Below are 23,111 nucleotides of genomic sequence, written 5' to 3'. Positions count from 1 at the left end.
ACTGAAACACAGAGGTGGATGGCTTGCTTAGAATCACATAGATAATAAGTGGCAGAAATCAAACTTTGGAGTTCAAACTCTGAACTTATGTGCATTAGCCTGCCTATTTAAAATATCCCTTCCACTCCAAAACTGATCATCCTGGATCAGTCTCCTACTGGACAAATTCAGTCTCACTATAATATTGGACTCTTTCCTGTGGCATATATCTTTTCTAAGAATTGCTTCTTATTAGCAGACTCCCAAATCAGGTATATCTCTCTACACTGTTTACGTATTAGATTCCTTCATACTGTACTTCATCATAAATAGCATGCAATTTTGCCCCATATCTTAACATCTCTAAATCAAGATCTCTTAATATTCATGGAATCAGAAAGAATCATGGCATAATTTAGTTGGCACACATTTTTTCTTCTTAGTGGCACATACAATTGGTACATCTTACAAATAATGCTATCTTAGATTCTTTAAAAATTCTCCATTTCTTGACTATTTCCAGAGAAACTCATACATTAATATTAAATGAATTTATAGCTCATGTGATTAAAATATCATAAATTCAAGTGGCCCTAGTACTACCTAGAAACTGATGTTTCCCTAATCTAACCATTTGCCTACTCTTCTAGATAGTAATCTCATATCTTCCTCTCTTCTCAAACTTCCAATAATAGGTCGCCTATACTTATTCTCAATTTCAGTAAGAAAACAGAATGAGTACTCTGAAATTATTGGACACAGCACTCTGTGCATATCAAGTACATACTTTGTTAACTGTGGCCCATATACACTCATTAACATTTTTGTCCATTTCTTCTATCAAGTTTCCATTTCTTTTTTTTTAATTCTGTTAATCTTTACTTGAATCATTTAAGGCTATGATCTTATAGGTATATGCTTTTATAATTTTTGTATTCTTATGAACCAGAATTTACCTTATCATCCAATTTTTCATTTTAATTTCAGTATTAATTTATGTACATTTAATGCAATTATTGATATGTTTAGAATCTAATCTATCATCCTGTTATTTTCTACTTGTCTCATCTATTCTTTGTTCATGAATTTATGCTTTCTTGCTGCTGTTATTTGAATATTTTCTATTATATATTCTTTCACTATTGGCTTTTTATATCGGTAGCCCTAAAGGTTACTACATAACTTATCATGGTCTAATTTTTCAAATACAATTTCAAGTAAAATGCAAAACTCTTAAAACTTCAAGCTGTCATCTTTCGTGTCTTTGTTTTTAATGTTGACTCTATCTAGACATCCACAGTTTTCTAATTTTCTGATTCTAATTATTTTGGAACTTTTCCATAAAGCAGATTCCCTAGAAGGAGTGACTTTCTGGGAATTCTGGGAATAGGTATGACATATTAAAGGAGGGCTCTCAGGAGAAGGGGCATGAGGGAAGCAGGACAGGAACAGGGAAGAAGAACAAGTCAAGCAAGGATACAGTTTTGAGCAGAGGCTAACTTCAGCCTGGTTCCCCAAGATGCTCTGGTACATAAACGAAATCACAAAGATGTTCTCTGCGGAGGCAAAGCGGGCCAGGTTTGTGATCCTCATTTCAGTCAGTCATCCACCGACGGCTCTCCCAGGCAACGGAGGTAGGCAGTTTTGGGATGGGATATATAACCTTCCACGAAGCTTTCCTTTTATTTAGCTGAAGGAAATTCTCCAGTGAAAGCATTTAAGCCTTCAGCTGCGAACATTCATCTTGCTGGTCCAAAAACCTGGAGTAGGAGGGGCGCCTAGGTGGCTCATTTGGGTCAGTGTCTGACTCCTGATTTCAGGTCAGGTCATGATTCCAGGGTCATGGAATTGAACCCATGTCAGGGTCTGCACTGAGCATGTAGTCTGCTTAGGAATTTCTCTCTCTACTCTGCCCTTCTTCCCTGCTTGTTTTGCCTCTCTTCTCTAAAAAATAAAATAATAAAATAAATAAGTAAGTAAAAAGAAAAAAAAAATGAAGTGGAGGAAAAAAGCATCCACTACAGTCTTAAAAACAAAATAAATATTTTTTGATATAATGAGTAAAAATGGAGTCTAATAAGGTAGCATTAGGACTTAGTTTCAGCCATTTTCCTTGTCAGTTCTAAGCTTATTCTATAGAATTGAGTTTGTTGAAAAAGTAGAGTGTTACCATGTATCTTGCAAAATATATTTTTACAGGTCTGCCTATAAATCACATCTCTAGTTAGTTTGAGAACTTCTAAATTATTCAAGTTAAACCTGAATATTTTATCTTGGAATATCTAAAATATCTAATGTTTAATGTCAGTCACCTTTGTTAGATATCAAGGGAAGTTTTACATTTCTGCTTAAATTGAATAAAGTTTTGAATTTGAATAATTTCCAATCCTGAGGTGAAAATCCCAGAAAAAAAAAGATAACTTTGATACCTTAAAATCAGCAATTCAGATTTATTCAAGGATAGTAGAATCATCAATTTTCTTTACTTTACATATGAACATGTATTCCCTTTGTAAAGAAAGAAATGATCTCCAGAGAATTCTTTAAGTCATTGTGTGCCTTCCTACAAGCGATATATAACTTCCTTCCTATTAGTTTTGCCAAGGGTATTAGCATCATTGTTGATAATATTTACAATTATATGCTTAACTTTATGCAGGTATTTTAAATGCTTATGAGAGGAAGTCTTTTTGAGTACAATTTGGTAAACAATATTTTTTTTAATCTGAAACTTGAATTTTTATACCTGACACCACAATTAAAAATATTTATTCAAAACAGGATGTTCTTGATATTTGCTTTATTGAACATACATCATGATGCATGCAGTGATTTTTTTTCTTTTCCTCCTCCAAACAAATGGAAATCATTTTATCCAACTTTAGCCAGCAAAGAAGAATTCTCACCAAACATGTATGAATTTATGCACTTACAATCTTCTAAGGGTGATCTATAACACCTGTTTTCAATTAAAGTGCAAGAAATACCCTGTATAATGCATGTTCTGTCAGAAAAGCAATATGGGAAATGAACACTAACATTTCATAAGGCTGCTGCATCACTTCATATTGAAAAGAGAGGTCAATCAATCAATATCTGAAATAAAATTGCTGATATGCATTTTATGTGGAATACTACACTACACGTTTCAAAAGGAAATATAATAGGGAAACCTACTTCTCAAAGTTTTTGCATTATAATTGGTGGCATCCTAGCATGATAGGAGCCAAAAAGAAGAAAATGAATTCTTACCTTGGGTACCTGAGTGGGAAGAAATAGTACTGACAAGAAATGAAACTAATGAGACTTTTAGTAAAAGAAGGAACACAAACAAAAGAGGAGATGCCCTTCCCTAGACTCTACTTAGGATATAAGCAGAGGAATGCTTCATAGCATAAATAACTCATCAATCTGTCAATAATGAGAGGGGAAAGAAGCCTTAAAATAGGTTTCACAAAATAAGTAAATCTTCACACACCACCAACCTTGAAAATATAACCTTAGGAGCTTTCAGAGAAAAATGTTGCAAACCTTCTAAGAGGATTCACAGTGTTAGCCCTGTAGCCTCTGAGACTTATATTGAGAGGCTTCTGTGAACATTAATCCACTTCCCAATGAGTAGTCTTGACAGATTCAGGAATAAAAATCAAGGGTTGGTCAATTGTCATTCTCTCACCTCTCCTGGCAATTCGTTTGGCGCTGTGCAGACCTACCCATAGAGCTTAGCATGAAAGACTCTGTGAAGAGCACTTGAAATTGCAATGTTTGAAATTTCAAAGGACTTAAATGAAGTTGGGTTATCCTGGCCTCATTTTCCTGGTCAGTGAAGGCTTTTCAGAGGGTGAAAGCGTACATTTTAGCAGTGCATTCTACATAAATAAAAGAATCTTCACATAAGACATCTGTTTTAATTAAAGCTGGAAAATGGAATGCTTCATTGGAAAAAACAAAGCTATCTCTTTTCTCAGCTCTCTAGTCTGCAGGTACTTTCCTGAATTTAAAATCAGAAATGTTTAAGTGGTAACAGCAATGCATTGGCAGATTTCCCCAGCCCTCCAAAATATCAGTGAGACATTTGCATTTGAGTATGCTCATGTAATGAGTGTTCAATCCACCACCTATGGAGCTAGAGTGTCTAAGAATTCTGCCAGAAATAAAAAACGTCATTTGTTAGTTGTACTATATTTTATGCAGCTAACACTGAACACAGTCCTCATCTGGGGACTTGAGTAGACCCTGCCAGGGGGCCAATGACAGGTCAAGAGAATGAATTGGAGCTGGGTATCCCACTCATGGAGCTAAGAGAGAACAGCGATGTTACTCAGCCAGCATCCTAAGAGAACACTAGTATTAAGTCCAAAAACAGAAAACCAGTGTACAAATCCAAAGACTGGAAGAGGATACGAAAAATGCGGATACAGCTGGGCCAGGATCTCTGAAATAGAAGGGTAGTGGTATGAGTATAAAGCAAGGCTGACCCAAAACAGCTAATGCAAGTGTGACTGGTTACTGTTCTTTGCTAAGGCAGCAAGTTTCACAGGGTCAGGCTGGATCAAAGGTATGAAGTCAGGATAAACAGGCAACAAGAAAGACCTAAATCCATAAAATTGGATGCAGTAAAATGCAGTGAAGCTTCAGCTATGATCCAATATATATTCTAGTGAGAAAATTCAAATTTATTGTAGTGCCTGATATAGAAATAGATTTCAGAGTATTTTGTTGTTGTCATTAAAATCCTTGCTTGCCAATCTCTCATTATATATCAACCTGCTCTTGTTAGTTCAGTCGCATGTTTAATTTTAAAATAAATAGTATTCTCCATTATGTTCTACACTCATGCTACTTTCCTTGATCTTCCACAATATCCATTAGTGTAGTGGGCATATCTGTTATAAAATGAGTGGCCTCTTGGATTTGGTACCCATATTGCCATCTACTGGAAATTACTTCAAATTACAGATAGACACATAAGATGAGCGAGGATGATGCTAAAAGACCTCCACTCTAAATACAGTGACATAATGGTGAAATTCATAATGGATAAGAGAGGTAAAAATAAGCACTGTGGGGTAACTCTGTTTTCATTTATAAATGAATATTGTCTGTGTGAATTTCTTCATTCAACATGTCCTTCCTGATTTTGTTGGTGCAATCAATACCTCATCACCTGAGTGTTCTAAATGTTCTATTTTTGATATTTAGGGATTTTCAAACTTTTATTAATAAAGAAAATGACAAGTTTGAGTTTATTACATAAGTAAAATTATCAGTACTTCTTAGTTTCACGTTTTATTCTAAACACTGATATTCTGATGTTGCATATTCTTAGTATTCTTTTCATGATGTTCACAAAGAAAATAGAAAAGAAATGCCATGTGCCATAAAAAAGTATAATTTAAGGCAAATAGCACAGATATTTGAAAACCAAGGAAAATGTGACATAATGCATCAAAATACAGACTTCAATATTTCTTTCATTGTACAGCTAATAAATTAGGACCAGAAAGACTGGTGATGAAATCACATCCATGTTAGGGTAACAATTAGGATAATACCAAGCCTATGGGAGAGTATGATTTAATTTAATTGTAACCACAAAAGCCTTTTTAGACGGTTCACTTTTCATTACATTTTTTAAAAAAAGACCTTGAGGATCTGGAAACCATTTAAACAAATCAACTTAAATATTGGGGATACCAAAATGTATGGTTTATAATTGTCTACAAAAGAAGTGGGATTTCTTGATATTTCAAAAATGTTCTGATTCCAAACAAAATGTATCAAAAATTATTTCATTACTATACTGGAAATTGTTTCACATAATAGAGTATAACAATGTATTGGGAATTTTACATTCTTCATCAGAGATTGAGAAATGTTAAGAAAGGAAAAAGCTTGGGGCACCTGAGTAGCTCAGTCAGTTAAGCATCCAACTTCGGTTCAGGTCATGATCTCATAGCTTGCGGGTTCAAACTCAGATTGAGCTCTGTGCTGACAGCTCAGAGCCTGGAGCCTGCTTCAGATTCTGTCTGTGTCTCTCTCTGCCTCTCTCCCTCTTTCTCTCAAATGTAAAAAAATAATAATAATAAAAAAATTTTTAAAAAGGATAAAGCTAACTATATACCATTTATCAATATCTGTAAATATTGCAGAAGTGATTTGTATTTACAACAATGCTACATATGACTCTGCCTTCTGACCTTTGAATTATGCTTCTTAAAATATATTGCATCAGTCTTGTAGAATTATAGGATGGCAAAGGTCCTTGAAAGTGTATCTGATTCATCCTTTTGGCTTCTGCTGGAAATGCATAAGAGGCTTGCTAGACAGGTGTCTTATTATTCAATAACTACACAGTAGCAGAATCCATGAATTCTCTTCCAAATAGTCCATTCTTGAATTCAATGACCTTTGCTATCAAAACAGTCCTCAATATATGTGACTGAGTTTATACTGCTGTAGGTTAGATTTATTTCCTCAGTGGAAATAGAGAACAACATGACATTGTACATTTAGGATTTTATCAGCGAGTTCCACAGAATGACAGTTAATTACAAGAACCCTCACTAAAAAAATCCCTTTTTTTGGTCAAAATTGATGTTTAAATATTAAATTTGCATTATATGCTAGTCTCAGCTTTCTCTTAAGGAATAAATGTGTTCATTTATCCGCATAGATCACATTCTATATTACAGGATTACTGTTTTTAAGCTTAAGGGAAAGTTTCAGTATCCTGTTTTAGCTTTGACATTTCTGAAGAACAAATTATGAGTTCTTTACCTGGATTTCAGTATATTGATTTTCTTTAGTACTTTCAATTCAATTCTTTCTGTACCAAGAGAACAATAGACTCATTACCCCAGGAGATTTACCCTTGACCATACACTGGTTAGTATGACAGAGAAACACTATAGAGTAATATCCAGCCAAAAAGTTTGACTTTGAGAGAAAAAGGCTGAAATGCTTTTCCAACGTCTCCACTCACCTTCCCTAAAGTCATGAAGAAAGGCAGTCTCTTAAATTTTATTTCTTACTGCCATAAAACACTGATCTGGACTAGAAGTCTGGGTTGATCATTGTAATCCCTCTCTCCACCTTAGGAGGGAGAATCAGGCTTAATGACAAAGTTCAGTTGAACTGAACCATTATCAGTGTTTGTGATGATATCTTCTAGACACATCCAATCAAATCTAGCACTGGCACTTGTGTCTACATAATATTTTGGAGTGTTCTTCTTTTCTGATTTAATGATTGTAGTCTAAGAAAAACAATTATTCTTCCCTAACTAAATCAAGACTGTGAGCCAGCCGGGCACATGATGAACTCTTTCAAGAGACCAATAATGTCATCAAGTTTGTAACAGATTCTTTGTTTTATTCTTTCCTCTTCTATATCCTTCAGTTTAACTGCATCTATTCCAAAATGGAAAAGTGCTCAGGAAGAATAAATTTTGGTTAATACAGCAGGTCGTTCAATTAGAAGAACAGAAATCATTCACTAAAACAATTAAGGATTCATCCAGTCGGCAAGTCTTTCTATAGCATATGTTATATGCAGTGAACTTTGCTAGGTTTTATAATTTCATAGGTAAATATGTTACATTAAGAGAAGTATATATTTTGGAAAACATTTTAATCTGAAACATATGCACGTGTTTTGTCCTTTGAAATAGGTCCCTTGAATCTCAAAATACAAAATGTTTTATTTTGTGTCTAGCATATTTTAGTCAGCATTATGTTTATACGCTCCATCCATGTGGTATGTGAAGTTTGCTGATTTTCAGTGCAATAGATGGTTTCATTGGATAATTATATCATAATCATTTACCCAACTCAATCTTTTTTTATTATTTTATTTTTTTTAGTTTACATACAAGTTAGTTAGCATATAGTGCAACAATGATTTCAGGAGTAGATTCCTTAATGCCCCTTAACCATTTAGCCCATCCTCCCTCCCACAAGCCTTCAGCAACCCTCAGTTTGTTGCCCATATTTAAGAGTCTCTTATGTTTTGTCCTATCTCATTCTTGATGACCACTTATGTTACTTTCAGTTTTTAGCAATTATAAATAATGCTTCTATGAACATTTGTTAAGTCTTGCTGCACATGTACACCCACATGGAAATAGAGTAGAATTTTAAAATCATAGAAAGCTACCAGATCATGGCAAATGGTTTTCCAAAGTGTTGATGCTAAATTTTACTTCACCAGCAGTGTATGAGAGACTCTGTTGCACCAAACTCTTGTGCAAATGGTACTGTTAACCTTTACAGACATTCAGGAGAGTGGTGAGTGGAGTAAGGTAGTTGTTTTAATTTGCATTCCCACAATGATTAATAAAGTCACACACCTTTTCGTATTTGTATTAGTCATTTGGATATCCTGTTTTGTGAAGTGCCTGTTCAAGTCTCCATCCCATTTTCTTTTTTTTAAATTTTTTTTTTCAACGTTTATTTATTTTTTTGGGACAGAGAGAGACAGAGCATGAACGGGGGAGGGGCAGAGAGAGAGGGAGACACAGAATCGGAAACAGGCTCCAGGCTCTGAGCCATCAGCCCAGAGCCCGACGCGGGGCTCGAACTCGCAGACCGCGAGATCGTGACCTGGCTGAAGTCGGACGCTTAACCGACTGCGCCACCCAGGCGCCCCTCATCCCATTTTCTTTTGGATTTTCTCTTTCTCCTATTGATTTGTACTTTTTCTATATTCTGGGTAGGAGTCTTTTCTAGATTACATGGATTATAAATATTTTCATTCATTCTGTGTTTTCTCTCTTAATGGTTACTTTTGAAACACAATTTTAATGTAGTCTAATTTGTTAATAATCTTTTTTATTGCTAATGTTTTTAGGAATCCTGTTTAAAAATACTTCTTTTGGGGTGCCTAGTTGGCTCAGTCAGTTGAGCATGGACTTCCACTCAGGTCATGATCTCCCAGTTCGTGAATTTGAGCCCCACATCAGGCTCTGTGCTGACAGCTCGGAGCCTGGAGCCTGCTTCAGATTCTGTGTGTGTGTGTGTGTGTCTGCCCCTCCCCTGCTCACATGCTGTCTCTCTTTCAAAATAAATAAACATTAATAGTTCTCTACCCAAGGTCATAAAGTTCTTCCATGTTTTCTAAAATATTTCATGTTTTGCCTTCCAAATTCTGCAGTGTACAAGCAATTGGTACTTTATATATGCCATGAAAAAAAAGGTCAAGTTCTTTTTTTTCTATACAGATATCCAATTGACACTGTCCCATTTGTTGAAACAATCTTTGCTCACCCATAGGTCACTGTTGCACCCTATGAAGGTTTATAGATACACAATGCTGTTCTGATATGTCAGTTTTGTTCTACTGATGTACTTGTTTATCTTAGCCAATACCAACTCTCATAGTCATTGTTGCTATATGATAGGACAGGTTCTATCACCTTTTATTTTTTTCAGCAGTGTCTTGGCTTAGAAATACCATTTGTATTACTAAATCAGTATCACCTTACGAATAGTCACATAAAAATCTGCCAGTTTTTTTATTGGGATAGTACTGAATATAAAAATCTATTTGTGGGTGGGTGGGGGGGAACTGATATCTTTAAATTATTAAATCTCTTCATCCTTGGACCAGGTATATGCTTCCGTTTATTTAGGTCTTTTTATTTTTAAAAAAAATTTTTTTTTCAACGTTTATTTATTTTTGGGACAGAGAGAGACAGAGCATGAACGGGGGAGGGGCAGCGAGAGAGGGAGACACAGAATCAGAAACAGGCTCCAGGCTCCGAGCCATCAGCCCAGAGCCCGACACGGGGCTCGAACTCACGGACCGCGAGATCGTGACCTGGCTGAAGTCGGACGCTTAACCGACTGCGCCACCCAGGCGCCCCTATTTAGGTCTTTTTAAATCCATCTAACAATATTTCTAGTGTTGTCTGTGGCAGATTTTCACAGGATTTATTCCAATGTATTTGAAACATTTTAATGTTACTGCAAAGGCCATATATACATATATATAATTTCATATCTACCTTTTGACATTGTATCCAACACCTTTGTCAATTTGCATATTAATTATAATAATGTATATGTGTATTCTCCCTTCCTTTTCCATGTTCTAATCTTTTTTTCTTTTCTTGCCTATTGTACTGGCTATGACTTCAGGCATGATGCTTATTAGACATACTAAGAGAGGAAATCTTTGTTTTAGTCTTAATCTCTGAAAGAAAACATTCAATAGTTCACTATTGAACACAAAACCTCCTTTATGTTTTCTGTGCCTATCTATGATCAGAATAAGGATGTTTCTTCTATTCATAATTTGTTAGAAGTTTTTTTTAAGTCATAATATATGTTTAATTTTACCAAATACCTTCTCCATACTGATTTAGTGGTTATATATTTGTGCTTTTATTTTGTTAATATGAATAATAAAACTGGCTGATTATTGAAGGTCAAGCCAACCGTACATTCCTGGAATAAACCTAAGTTGATCATGATACATCATCTTTTTTATATACTACTGAATCTGATATGCTTTTATTTTGCTTATAATTTTTTAATCTATGCTTAAAGTTGTCCTCCATTTCACCTTTCTTATAATGTTACCATTGGGTGTAGTTTTAAAGAGTATCCTTCCCTCATAAAATAATAGTAAAAGATCTCTCTTTGTCTATCATAGGAGTGTTCTTTCCTTCTTAACCATAGGCTTAAACCAATAAGAACTGTACTTTTATTTGTTGGAGGAAATTAATTTTATATTCAATCACTTTAAACTCTTAAGATTAGGTAGGTTTACTAGACACACACACATTTTTTTTTCCTGTGTCATTTACAAGCAGCGTTTTCTTGTCTATTCCTTCCTCTCCTTTGTGTTTCTATTTGCATATGTGATAGAGTACTCAACTACTGCCCCCACGTTAATAGTTTTCTCTTCTGTGCCATCCATCATCTTCTGCTTCTGGGCTTTTCTTTACCTATGTTCTTCTGATCCTTCTTCCAATTTACTAATCCCCTCTTCAGTCATAACAACTATGGAGTTACACTAATCTATTTAGACCTGAATTTTAAGTTGTTTTATTTTTCAGTTCCATAGTTGCAATTAAGTTAATGTATTTTTCTGTATGTATGTATATACATGCACACATACACATCTCTCATATATTCTCTGCTGAAGTTATAATTTTGTGTTTTATTCCTTTGAATTAAGAATATCGATTAGAGGGGCATCTGTCTGGCTCAGTTGATAGAGCATGCAACTCTTGATATCAGGGTTGTAAGTTTGAGCCCCACGCTTGGTGTAGAGCTTGCTAAAAAATTAAAATCTTTTTTTTTTTTAAATAATTGTGATTAGTTTGTGTCCGAGAACTCCATCAAACAGATTCCCTTGGGATCTTTTTCTTGGAGTCTATTGTTCCTTCCCCTTGTCTTCTCTTCTTCTTCCTTCTTTTTCCTCTTCTTTCTCTTCTTTTTCTTTTTTTTTTTTTGTTTTTTACTCTCTCATTTCATCTCCTCATGTGCCTAGTTCCTTTTGATTTCACAAAATAAAGAAATAATTTCAAGCCTAGTAAAATATCATATTCACACAAAGAAGACTTATGCTTGCTACTAGCAAGTGGGCAAGGGCACAACAACCCAAACCATTTTGATCTAATTTGGGATTGAGGAAGTCCAAAACTGAAATTTCTTTAAGTGCCCATATCTTCCACATCACCCTTACTTGGGGTGTATGGGCATTCACCAGTATCTTCCCTCCATGATGCTCTCTGAAAACCAATTTTTGTCCCCAAGTCTTCTGAGGTTACAAAAAGTCTGCTTGTATTTTTGAAATTTATCTGGAAAAAAGCAGCCACCCCAAATATGGGGCTCAACTCAATGGATTTCTTTATTTTCCTAGATCTTGACTTCATTATTCCTCACTGCCTTGATAACTCTGCAATGCCTTCAAGCTTAGTTTTGTCTGTTTGGTTTGATTTGGTTTTTAAAAAGAGAGAGAGCACGAGAGCAGGGGAGAGAGTCAGAGGGGGAGAGAGAAGAGAAAGAGAGAGGGGGAGAGAGAGAGAGAATCTTAAGTAGGTCTCATGCTCAGTGTGGAGCTTGATGCAAGGCTTGATCCCATGACCCTGCGATCATGACCTGGGCCAAAATCAAGAGTTGGACATGAAACCAACTGAGCCACCCAAGTGTCCCCAAGCTTAGTTTTAATAAATTTCTCTTTAAGTCTAATTTCCTAGGCTGCCATTAATCTAAAGTTGAGTGTAATTTTTAAATAGATAAAAGGAAGAGAGGTAGTAAAACAAAAGCAAACAACAAAAAAATCCCCTATAAAACTCTACTCTTAAAAGGTAGATGCAAACCAAGAAACAGACTCTAACTACAGAGAACAAGCTGATGGCTACCAGAGGGAGGTTAGTGGGGGATGGGTTAAAGAGGTGATGGGGATTAAGGAGGGCATGTGTTGTGATGAGCACCAGGTGTTTAATGGATGTGCATAATCACTCTACTGTACACCTGAAACTAATATTACACTCATTTTAACTAATTAGAATTTGAAAAAAAAACTTAAAAAGAAGATATAGTTTTCTCTATGGCATGAGAAGAGGTTGCCTTAAAGATGTATTTTGTTGGTGTTCTTATATCTAAAAATTAACCTTACAAAAATGCTAATTGGTACAATTTCCTAGAATTATGTTTCCCAAATTGCATTTTTCAATAAACTCTTTGTGGGAGAGGAGAAGTTCATAGGCAAGTTCTCTTAAACTACTTCTATTTAATGGATTTGCTGCTGACTCTTCACAGTCCTAGAAGATATTCTAAAGTATACACACAGTATGCTGATTATTTGTGGATGGCTCTTTGAAATGTGCTTGTATATTTCTGTTCATACCCATCAGATTGGATGACTTGTTTATACTATAAACTGCTGAAGTCTGAGGGACATAAATGTTACATTTATTTAACATTTATTGCTGACTCAGCTGTATTTTTTTTTTTTTTTTTTTTTTTTTTTGAGGGAGGGAGGGTACAAGTGACAGAGGGACAGAGGGAAATGGAGGGATAAAATCCCAAAGCAGACTCCATGCTCAGCGCAGAGTCCAATGCAGGGCTGGATCTCAGGAACCATGAGATCATGTCCTAAGCTGAAATCAAGAGTCAGATGCTTAACTGACTGAGCTGCCCAGGCACCCCGACTCAGCAGTATTCTGAGGAATTTTTTTCTTAATGCTTATGTGTATTCACTATCTTAGTTTCCTTACAAATACCAAGAATAAAAGCAAGCTTGGCAAATGCTTTTTATGTCTCACACTTAAGAAATAATGCAAAGGATTTATTCTTTCTATAACTTGTGGGTAAACTGGAGAGAAAACACCCTAAGCATGTGAGCACATTCATGTACACACGCATACACTTTATTCTCTAGTGCTACCTTTTTTTTTTTACAAACTTTTTAAAAGTAGGTATCACCTTTTTGTTCCTGACTTTCCAAGGAACATATTTTTAGAACACATGTCTTCTTTTTCTACCCATTTTATTATCCTGTGTACATATACATGAACCTCAAGTAATATTTTTTTTCAAAATAACTAATAGATGCGTCATTTAAAAAGAATTTGAGAAATGTTATATGTAAATATATGATCTGATTGATAACAGTTTTCTAAAACTTGTTTTGCCAAATATTTCTTCATATTGCCTCGCTAAAACAGTGTTCTAAAATATACATGATTCAGAACAGGCGACTTCCAATTTTCCTGAAAATTCAAAGCTCACATGATAGTTAAAAAGCTTTCTACCTTATCCATTTAATCATTTAAGTTCTACTCTTGAGAAACCCACTGTGTAATTTTATGTGGTATAAAGTTAACATTTATGGTAAGATTCAGTGAAGCTATATTAAAGGTAAGTCAACCTTCAGAATCAGAGGTACCTTATTTCCATCATCCATTATGTGGATGATGGTCTTCTTTCTCCCTATAAAATGTGTGCTACATTTTCATTAACCATAAAAATACATTAAAAACTCATAATTATGGCAGTCAGGATGCCTTTTAAATAGTGCTAAAAAGTTTAAAAGTACAAAACCTCTCCAAAGACTTCTATAATATGCAAAATAAATTATTATGCCATCTCATTTAGTGAATATTAAGTAAGCGTCTCTAGCTTCTTGTGCCATCAGTTTATTTCACTCAGCTGAATAGTCTAATAATATTTTCATTAAATATTTATATGAACAATCAAATGCTGCAAATGAAGAGCATATCCCTGACATTCAAGATGGTTTCCAGGCTGATTATCAGCAGTTTGTTATCTTGGTAGGGCTCATTTGCTGTGGCTTAGAATGATGTTCGCCATTAGCTTTGAGTATCTTACGTCTGACCTTAGAATAAAGGCTATTTATCATGTCCTCCAATTTCTAAATTTTATTTCTTCATTGAGAAAGTACTGACGATAGAAAATTAAGTACATTTCAAAGCTAAGGTCATGCCATACTAATTCAGCCAAAGAAACTGATTAACACAGATCATTTTTTAAAATAATAGAAAATATACTCTTTGGTTTTATATGTTTAATACCATACCATTCATACAACTTCTATATCCATTAAGTAAAGGTGAATCTAGTAGCTAGCTTCAGATTTATATGTGATATTTTGATTTACGAATGCATGATAGCACGGTGACTGCAATTTAATTGTAATATTTAATTTGAAATCCTACAAATGACATCACATGCTAACCCGTACAATTCTCTTCATGAAATATTTGTCTCACTTTCATGGGTATTATTTGAGATCACTGAAAGTTAATATTGAAATGATCTTGTATATAAATCTAGAAATTAGATTCAAATAAACACAAAACGTTTTGGGTGGCCATTTTGAGTACTTACGAAGTTATAACTAAAACTTAAAGAGGTAGTAAGTAATTATTAGCTTTACTATACACTTCTAGAAAATGTCATGCTAGAAATTTGTAGCCACAAACTTAGATGTACCCCTCCCCTGCTTACACACGCACCCCCCAAAATAAAAATAAACATTTAAAAAAATAAAAACTATCCTCAATTTTTAAAAGTAAAAATTAAAAAAAATTAAATATGACTTATTTTCATCACTTGGGGTTAATAGAGAATTTAATCTTCACCATTATTAGGGCTGATGCATACGCAGCTCAGGGCCATGTGAAGGCCCCAGGTGTGTTTCATAACTTCAGGCTTCAGTAGTCCTTGTTTGCTAATATGGAATATTATCCAAACGTGCATAGCCCCTATGGTCTGATTGTTCTGCTATTTCTATGATATATTTGGGCACAGGGAACTTTGATAAGGACACCTTTAGTCACAGTAAATAAGCAAATATATCTTCTAACCTCTCCAGGGTATTTCAAGGGTCTGAATCACTATACCCACTTGTTGTGGAAACCACAAACTTTAAATCAAGCCCTGTGGTTGAAAAGCCTTTTCTCTATGATGTTTCCAATTTCCCACCCCATAGTCTCTACTTCATGTCTCTGTATATTCCTTGAGAACACAGTACAACGTCCCCAGTAAGTTATGTTTTTATAATAGCTTGAGTGATCATAAAATTTGTCATTCCAACCAGAACATTTTGAGAAAGGATTAATAATCATGGCAAGGCAACAGATAAAGCTGGTTGTCTTAGATTAGGCTCCCCAGCAGATTCTGATTTGTATTAAAGTGATTTCTTAGGATATATTCCCAAGGAAACATGGTAGATGAGTGCGGAGGTAGAACTCTCTAAGAGAGAAGCCAAGCAAGAATGCCATTTCCAGTCAAGTCCCACAAAAGTGAGGGTCCCAGATCAAGTACAACACATCCAGTTACACTGGATTTCAAGTTGAACAAAAATTAATTTTTTGGCATACATACGTTCAGAATATTGCATGCGACATACGTAAAAACAATTTCTTCCTGGACATCCTGTATTTTTATTTGCTACATTTGGCAACCCTACCTAAGACATCTCTGGAGAGAGAAAAGGTATGGGTCACACTTAAGAGGGCCAGGGGACAAGGGAGCTAGAATATTAAAACCACTGCACCCATCAGTCAGTAAGTGCAGCTCTAGATGAATATAAATAACTTCCCAGATACTTCCAGTTCTCTGTGTGCTGCCAAAGTGGGTCACAGGAATCTGTGAGGAGCCTTCCCACAAAAAGACAGAAGTGCCCACTGTTGGGACAGAAGACACACTTCCATGAAAAAAAATCTGAGGGGGTATGGGCAGAGCATGGGCATCATCTGTTGCCCTCATATGAACCCAGGAAAAAAGCGATATATGGTCATCCTAACATAGGTAGCAGTCTATGCTTACCACTGGAAAGAGCTCATAAGACAGGAAAAAACACTTTTTTTGGAATTGAAGGGTAAGCGTTCTTCAAGGACACTGGAAAAAATAGTATGCCCCATCCTCATACTCACAATTTTACATCTCAATAAATTACCTTGCCACAAGAAATAACTGGGACATATATCCTCCATTTTCCAGATATGGAAATGAATTGATTCCCTGAAGACTATTTTAACATGACAAAAATTGAAAGGTCATGCAATGAAGCTTCTTGCTTTACTTTCACACAAATTTAGCCATTTATATTATCCCATAAATGGAGCTAACATACATTATTTACACTCTACCTGAAGATTTATTGGAACTTCATGTTGTACAGAAGGCAATGCCTCCCCAATTAAGAGTGAGAAAACTCAGAAGATAAGACATAACTTGGAATAAGCTTCCATTTCCTTTTAGGTTCTTCCAGTAACTTCATATCCTAACTTAATGTATAGGCATCCTAGATAATGAGGATGCTAATTACTATTGGAATTTTCCTCTTACCCAAAGGACCTGTGTAGTTAAATTATTCTAAAAGTTAACTACCGTTTTCTGATTCCTTAGGGTGAGTCAGGAAGTCACACAGTGAAAATCTGCCTTGAGATTTATTTATACTATATTATATGTACTATATACTGCCTAATTATTTAAACACAGAAATGTTATTGCTTTACATAGATAATTCACAGTTTCTATTCTACTGGACTTGGCCATTAATTACCTCATTGAATCTGTTACTACATACATATAAGTATGAATGTACTTATCCTAGAGACAGTGTTTAATAGCACTACATAGCCAATTGTGATGTACTTTAAGGAAATATGAGAAGTAACTTTAAGTAGAGAGCCCTAATTGGGATGTATACATACTTTCTGGCAAGCCATATTGTACAGATCCTCTTCTCTTGAGAGCCAAAGGGCCAAAGGTATACAATACAGGGTACTGAATGCTTTTGTACAGAGAAATATGGAACAAGTTGTTCCTTAAGCAGGAAAAACCTTGGCCCCTCCTGACTTATTTGATTACATCCATGTTCCTTCACTTAGCCTGCAAGGTTTACCTTTACCTGGCCCCTGCCTCCTTTCTAAGCTCCCCTCCTAGTGGTCCCCTTTTTAGCACACACTATATATAGACATGCACAATTAACATTGTATCTTCCCTTCTTTGTTCAATCAACTCCATCTCAGGGAATGGGGTCACCACATCCCTTCCTTGCTTTCCTTGGCTAATAGCTACTTATACTTTAATATTCCATTCAGAGAACAAACTACAGGAAGACTTCTCTGTTCTTTCATCAATTTGTGTACATATTTGATTTAGTCTCCCAGTATATATACTATCTTTACAACTTGATGCATTGGTGTACTTGACCTACTTATTTATCCCATTCCCTGGAGAAGAAATTTTTTAGAGGAGAAGATGAGCTCTAACTTTCTTTACGTTCTCTAAATTTAGCAGAACATCCAGAACACATAGAAGAGTTTCAGTAATAGCTTGATGAATGAATAATAGATGAATGAATGATGAAGACTTTGGATGACTACGAACACTGAAAATCAATAAGCATGAATGCAGGGTAAGAAAATATCAAGACTTCAGTTTAAATACAGGTCTAGTTTGTTCTAAGTTGACCCTTAAATAAGGCTATGATGCACATAATTATTAGATGGTAGATTTATGAAATATCATATTAATTCCTCAGCTAAACGGAAACATGAAATTCATTGTAGAGTTTTTTATAGATCATTAAGAAATGGTTTAATATACAAAAATTTTTACATCCCAGTTTAAATTATTTTTCATATTCATACATACATATGAATATATATAATATAAATTATATATATACATATGAATATATAATATAAATTATATATATGAATGATTATAGTAATTTTACTCTGAGGAAAAAAATCATAATTATTCATGTATATATATCTACATCATCTTATTCCTTAAGAGCTAAAGAAAACAAGAATTAACTTTTTAAGAGTTAAAGAAGTCAATTGATTAGTTCTATCAAAATCAATTAATGATATTTAAAATGTCAGACCAACTCCAAGCACTCTCTATTTTTTTTTAATTCCCGTGAAAAGAAAAATTTCATTAAGTTTCATCAGAAAAAATAGAGATTGCCTAAGACCAACAAACTTAGAACTAGATTCTAGTAATCTAGATGATTAGGACTCTGCCTATCATCAAAGCATTAGACCATTACTCTCTCTTACTATTTAATTAGAATCTGGTAATTGTCATTTTGCACATAAATTAAATTCTTTGAGGCACATTAGATCATACCCTAACATTTAAATAATGCTTTTCATCTTTAATATAATTTATAAACATGAATTAGTAATCTTCCAAAGTGGCTATTTGAAAATTTTATCTCCCTTGGAAGTAATTATGCCTAAAATTTCTACTTAGTGGCATTGTACTTAATTTTGCAACTATTACACTTCATAACTAAACTAATCCATCACTTTCTCCCCAATTACCATTTACTTTGATACTAAATGAAATAAGCATTAGACACTTAAATAGTAATTTTATCAAGGACTGAGACCAGTGAACAGTTTGACCTGCATATTCTAGTTCTTGTGCTTCTGGAGTGGGTCTCAATGGTGGATGGAGTTCTATTCCTTGGAAATAAACTGGATGATAGTCTTTTATACCCGGTTCTTTAGTAAGAAAAAATGTTTACCACTGAAAGTATCACTTAGGTGTCATATTACTGGTGAAATGAGAGGGAGAACTGTGTTATGTATCATTTTTTGGTTCGCACGCAATGAACAGAGACACCTTCAGATAATGTGAGTAATGCAGGTTTATTTTGACAGGAAAGAAGACAGGAGACAGGAAACAGGAGAGAAGATACATATCTGCGAATGTCACATTCAAATTTCCCCACTGAAGGGAGATAAATGCCCCTTTGGGCTCTTGATATATCCTACATTAAGCCCTAGGCTACTAGCTGTTTGCTCAGTCAACTGGTTACAGACCAATTAAATGCTGGACAGAATGGCAGGGCCACCTGATATAAGGTATAGTGATCTTTGTATAAAGATCTTTTTGGTGGAGAGCTGAAGAACCATCAAATCCTTACCAAATGTCCAAAGAGGACAAAGTAAGTGGCAGGTATATGAGGCTTATCAGAAGAAACACATTACAACTGGTGATGGTGAAACGTCGGAGTTTTTCCAGTATAAAAATAATCATTTATGGAGTAATTACTTTGTGTGATATACACTGCATATGTCAATTATTTTATTTAATCATTATAACAACACAGGAAGGTAAACATTGTTAGCCTAATGTTGTAGATGAGGCCCAGAAATTTAAGGAATTTGATCAAGTTTACATGGCTAATAAGTACTAAAACTAAAATATCAGCTCAGGTTTGCCTGTTATTTCCTCAATTAAACCACACTGCCTTTCTTGGTAATTATTATAAACTCAATTAATGGCTGTAGGTTGATGCTCATGCTGATTGGTCATATGCATACAATAATCTCTTAATCTTGCTAACTTGGAGTAGATTTCTCTCCTATTTGGGAGAGGGAAACAAAAAATTATACACATTTATGTATGTGAAAGAAATAATTATTTTTCTTTGGCTCAAAACTAATGGGCATTCAGCACAGACAAGATCATTAAAAACAGTCAGGGAGTACCTTGTCCCTTGTCCTCTGTCTCCTAGGCTGGTGCTTCTTGAATGGTACCATGCTGCCTCATTGCCTGCTGACCTTTCTACTGGACAGTCAGCATTCTTTTTATAGCTAGAAGAAAAATATAATAGTTCAAATAACAGGTAAATCAAATATACTCTGATACGATGTACACAGCATTTTGCTCTCTATAGAACAAATTCTGCATTGATAAATAACTTTTAGAAAACCACATATAAACTACATGGACTCCAAGAAAAATTTCGACCTTTGATCCTAGAATAGAATATCTTGAATATTAAAATAGGTTTCTCACTAGAATTCAGCAAAATAATAAAAAAGAAACCTTTGATTTTGCTTATTGAAAAAAACTCTTTAAATTTTCCATATTGCAATCAAATTTTTATTGCATAGCAACCAGCAAAGATGGTGGTGATAAAATAGAAGAAAAACTAAATAGCAAAGTACTTCTGAAGCATATCATGTTCTTCTTTTACTGATACAAATTTTGAAAAGTCTCTTTGAACCTACAAATTGACCTATTTGGAAAAAAAACACCCAAAAATATATAATGACAATAATGTGATTTGCGAGCATTAAGGCTTTCAAACCAATCTCTATCCCTGAAAAAAAGGCATGCTTCATGTATTTATTATCTAAAAAAGAGGAAGTACTTCTAAAGAAGCTTTTATTTCTATGTTCTAAAATATATATATATATATATATTTTTTTTTTTTCTGAAACCTGAGAAAATACCCATAAAATTCAAAAGACTGTAGGAAGTGCTTGCTCTTACACAGGCAATAAGAATTCCTGTCTTGCCCAGAGGCTACAGCAAATCTAGTTCTTTTTAAGAAAACTGGCTTTCTTGGCCTATGGAATTTTGTTTAAAATGTGTTTTGCCTTATGAGTAATGTAGTTTCATCGACTCCTTATGTCTATATAAAGCACTTTATTCCTGTGATACTAAACAGCAGTATTAGTCATTCGAGATTTTCAAGTTGTCATCTCTCTGGATCCCTCTGGCTAATACCGTTCTCCTTTCCTCTCTTCCTCCCCTAGGATATAAGGTTTCTATTTAAACAAAACCATAAAGTAGTCAAAATAATTTACCAATTTCCAAGAAGGAAGCTAAATGCAAATGTGCTCTCTTTTGCACAAGGTAAAGGGTCAAATGAATAGATATTCTAGCAACACCTCAACGATGAGGAGGTCTTGAGAGTAGAGTCTACTGACTCAGAAACATTACATGGACTACGTGGATGACACAGACATTTCTTCTGCTTCCACACCACGCAGGAAAAGGTAAACTCTGGGATCTTGCTGCATTCTTGGCCCCATCAGACAACAGTGGCATGAGGCTTCTTCTGATCTAGTTGCCATAGGGGTTCTATCATCTCTCTCCTGGGAACTCTAAGACACATTAGCTTTTAATCTTTAGACTTTTCTCTCATTCTCCTCTCTCTTTCATCCCAGACAGGGCAGAAATTTTAACCTCACGGATAGAAAAAACTGACGTTGACTGATCAAAAAAAAAAAAAAAAAATCTAATCCTTCTGCCATATGGAATAGTTGGAAATATCAAAAAAAGAAGCTTCCATCTGTTTACATCTCAAAACATTATCCTCACATACTTATTCAAATTGATGTCTTTTCAGCAGATATCTTTGCCTGCTAAAGACAAAAATGTCACAGAAATTGGGAACATTTGACATCTCCTTATTATGTAGATGCTTTTTAAAATCGTGGCTCAAATCTTTTAAGGCACTATATAAAGAACCCAATGCAGTTCCTGAAACATAGTAAATATTCAACTAATGATACTCATTTTTGATTATTATTGTAAGACTAGGTTTATAATTATTTAGAGTAGGACCTGCCACCAGAAGAATGTGACCCAATTTCAAACTCTGTTTAGGTTGACCTACTTCCCCAGGTATCCCAGCTCCAAAGTTACCTTTCTTTCATTGTTTTTAGTCTTTTAAACTGAATTTTGTCACTCATTATTCACAGTCCTCATTCAGCAAATATTCAGTAAGGTAGCAAGCATTATACTAAATAAAAATAATAAAATAATAATATTATTGTGTTAACAATAACTAACACCACCTTGCCTTCACAGAACTATAGTCTAGTGACAGAGATAGGTATTAACCAAATAATTACCCAAATTGCTATTATCATACGTGCTAGGAAGGAAAACTGCAAGAGAATATATTTGTCAAGGAAGGCTGCATTGCTTGATCTGAGACCCTGAGAAATGTCTCAGACTCCTTCTTCAGTTAGGAAGTGGAGGAGAAGGGAAGAAATTATGCTCCAGGCAATGAGGATAACATATACAGAGACCCTTGGGTAGAAAATTACATGACAGTAACTATGGATTATTGTAAGAAGGGAGAACAGAAAGGACAAGAGAATAGTGCAAGATGCAGTTAAGGTTGGGGAGTTAGATATAGGTGAGGTCATTCAGGCTCTTAGGCTTTAACATGGACTTTAGCTTGACATTCGTATCACAACTGAGGGTTGAAAACATGAGAGTGACATGGACATAATAGAAAATAAATTGAGAAGGGAACAAGTGGAAGCAGACTGACCTGGGAAGTAGCACTTTTCACTTGTACTGAAGAGATGCAGAGAACTGAGATGTCAGCTCGCACAAGGAGTAGAATGGTGGCAGGGAGAAATGATGGAGTCCTGAATATTTAGGAAGTGAAGTCAACACCACTGCTAATAGACTACATGTGAGAGAGTGCATGAGAAGGAGGTGTTAAGGATGACTAACTGATTTCTAGTCTGGGTTCTGAATTGCAGGGAATAGGTTGGAAAGAAGTGTTTTAAAACAAGAAAATGATGTAGGCAGTGCCTTTACATTCATGGCCTGTTTTACTCATGTGTGTACAACAGCTAGTACTCTGGTGACAGGATGACTATGATTTTCTATAGATTTATAATTATTCCTCTACTAGAAAAAGTACAAAGTTTAGTTTAACTTAGTTTCCTCTTCCCACCTCATATGATTACATTATTATAGAGGAGTAAGCCAATCCATTCAACAAAATCATATAACGTCAGCAATTCATAAGGATTTTAGGAGATGTGTGCCATTTTGAAAAAGGAAAAGATTGAAATAAGTCTACAA

The 23,111-nt window shown here is 34.8% G+C and overlaps 1 long non-coding RNA gene across 1 annotated transcript in view; it reads right to left on the bottom strand.

The window, feature by feature from the left end:
- The window catches only part of LOC123607667, a 54,953-nt gene extending 34,874 nt beyond the window's left edge, over window positions 1–20,079 (bottom strand). The window contains exon 1 of the long non-coding RNA XR_006716843.1: window positions 19,979–20,079. This is a non-coding gene — a long non-coding RNA (uncharacterized LOC123607667). The remainder of the gene's footprint in view (window positions 1–19,978) is intronic.
- Window positions 20,080–23,111: the final 3,032 nt, after the last annotated feature.

The sequence above is a fragment of the Leopardus geoffroyi genome, chromosome A2 (assembly GCF_018350155.1).
Source record: "Leopardus geoffroyi isolate Oge1 chromosome A2, O.geoffroyi_Oge1_pat1.0, whole genome shotgun sequence".
In the NCBI taxonomy this organism is placed as follows: Eukaryota; Metazoa; Chordata; class Mammalia; order Carnivora; family Felidae; genus Leopardus; species Leopardus geoffroyi.
This window is presented reverse-complemented; position numbering and strand designations above follow the sequence as displayed.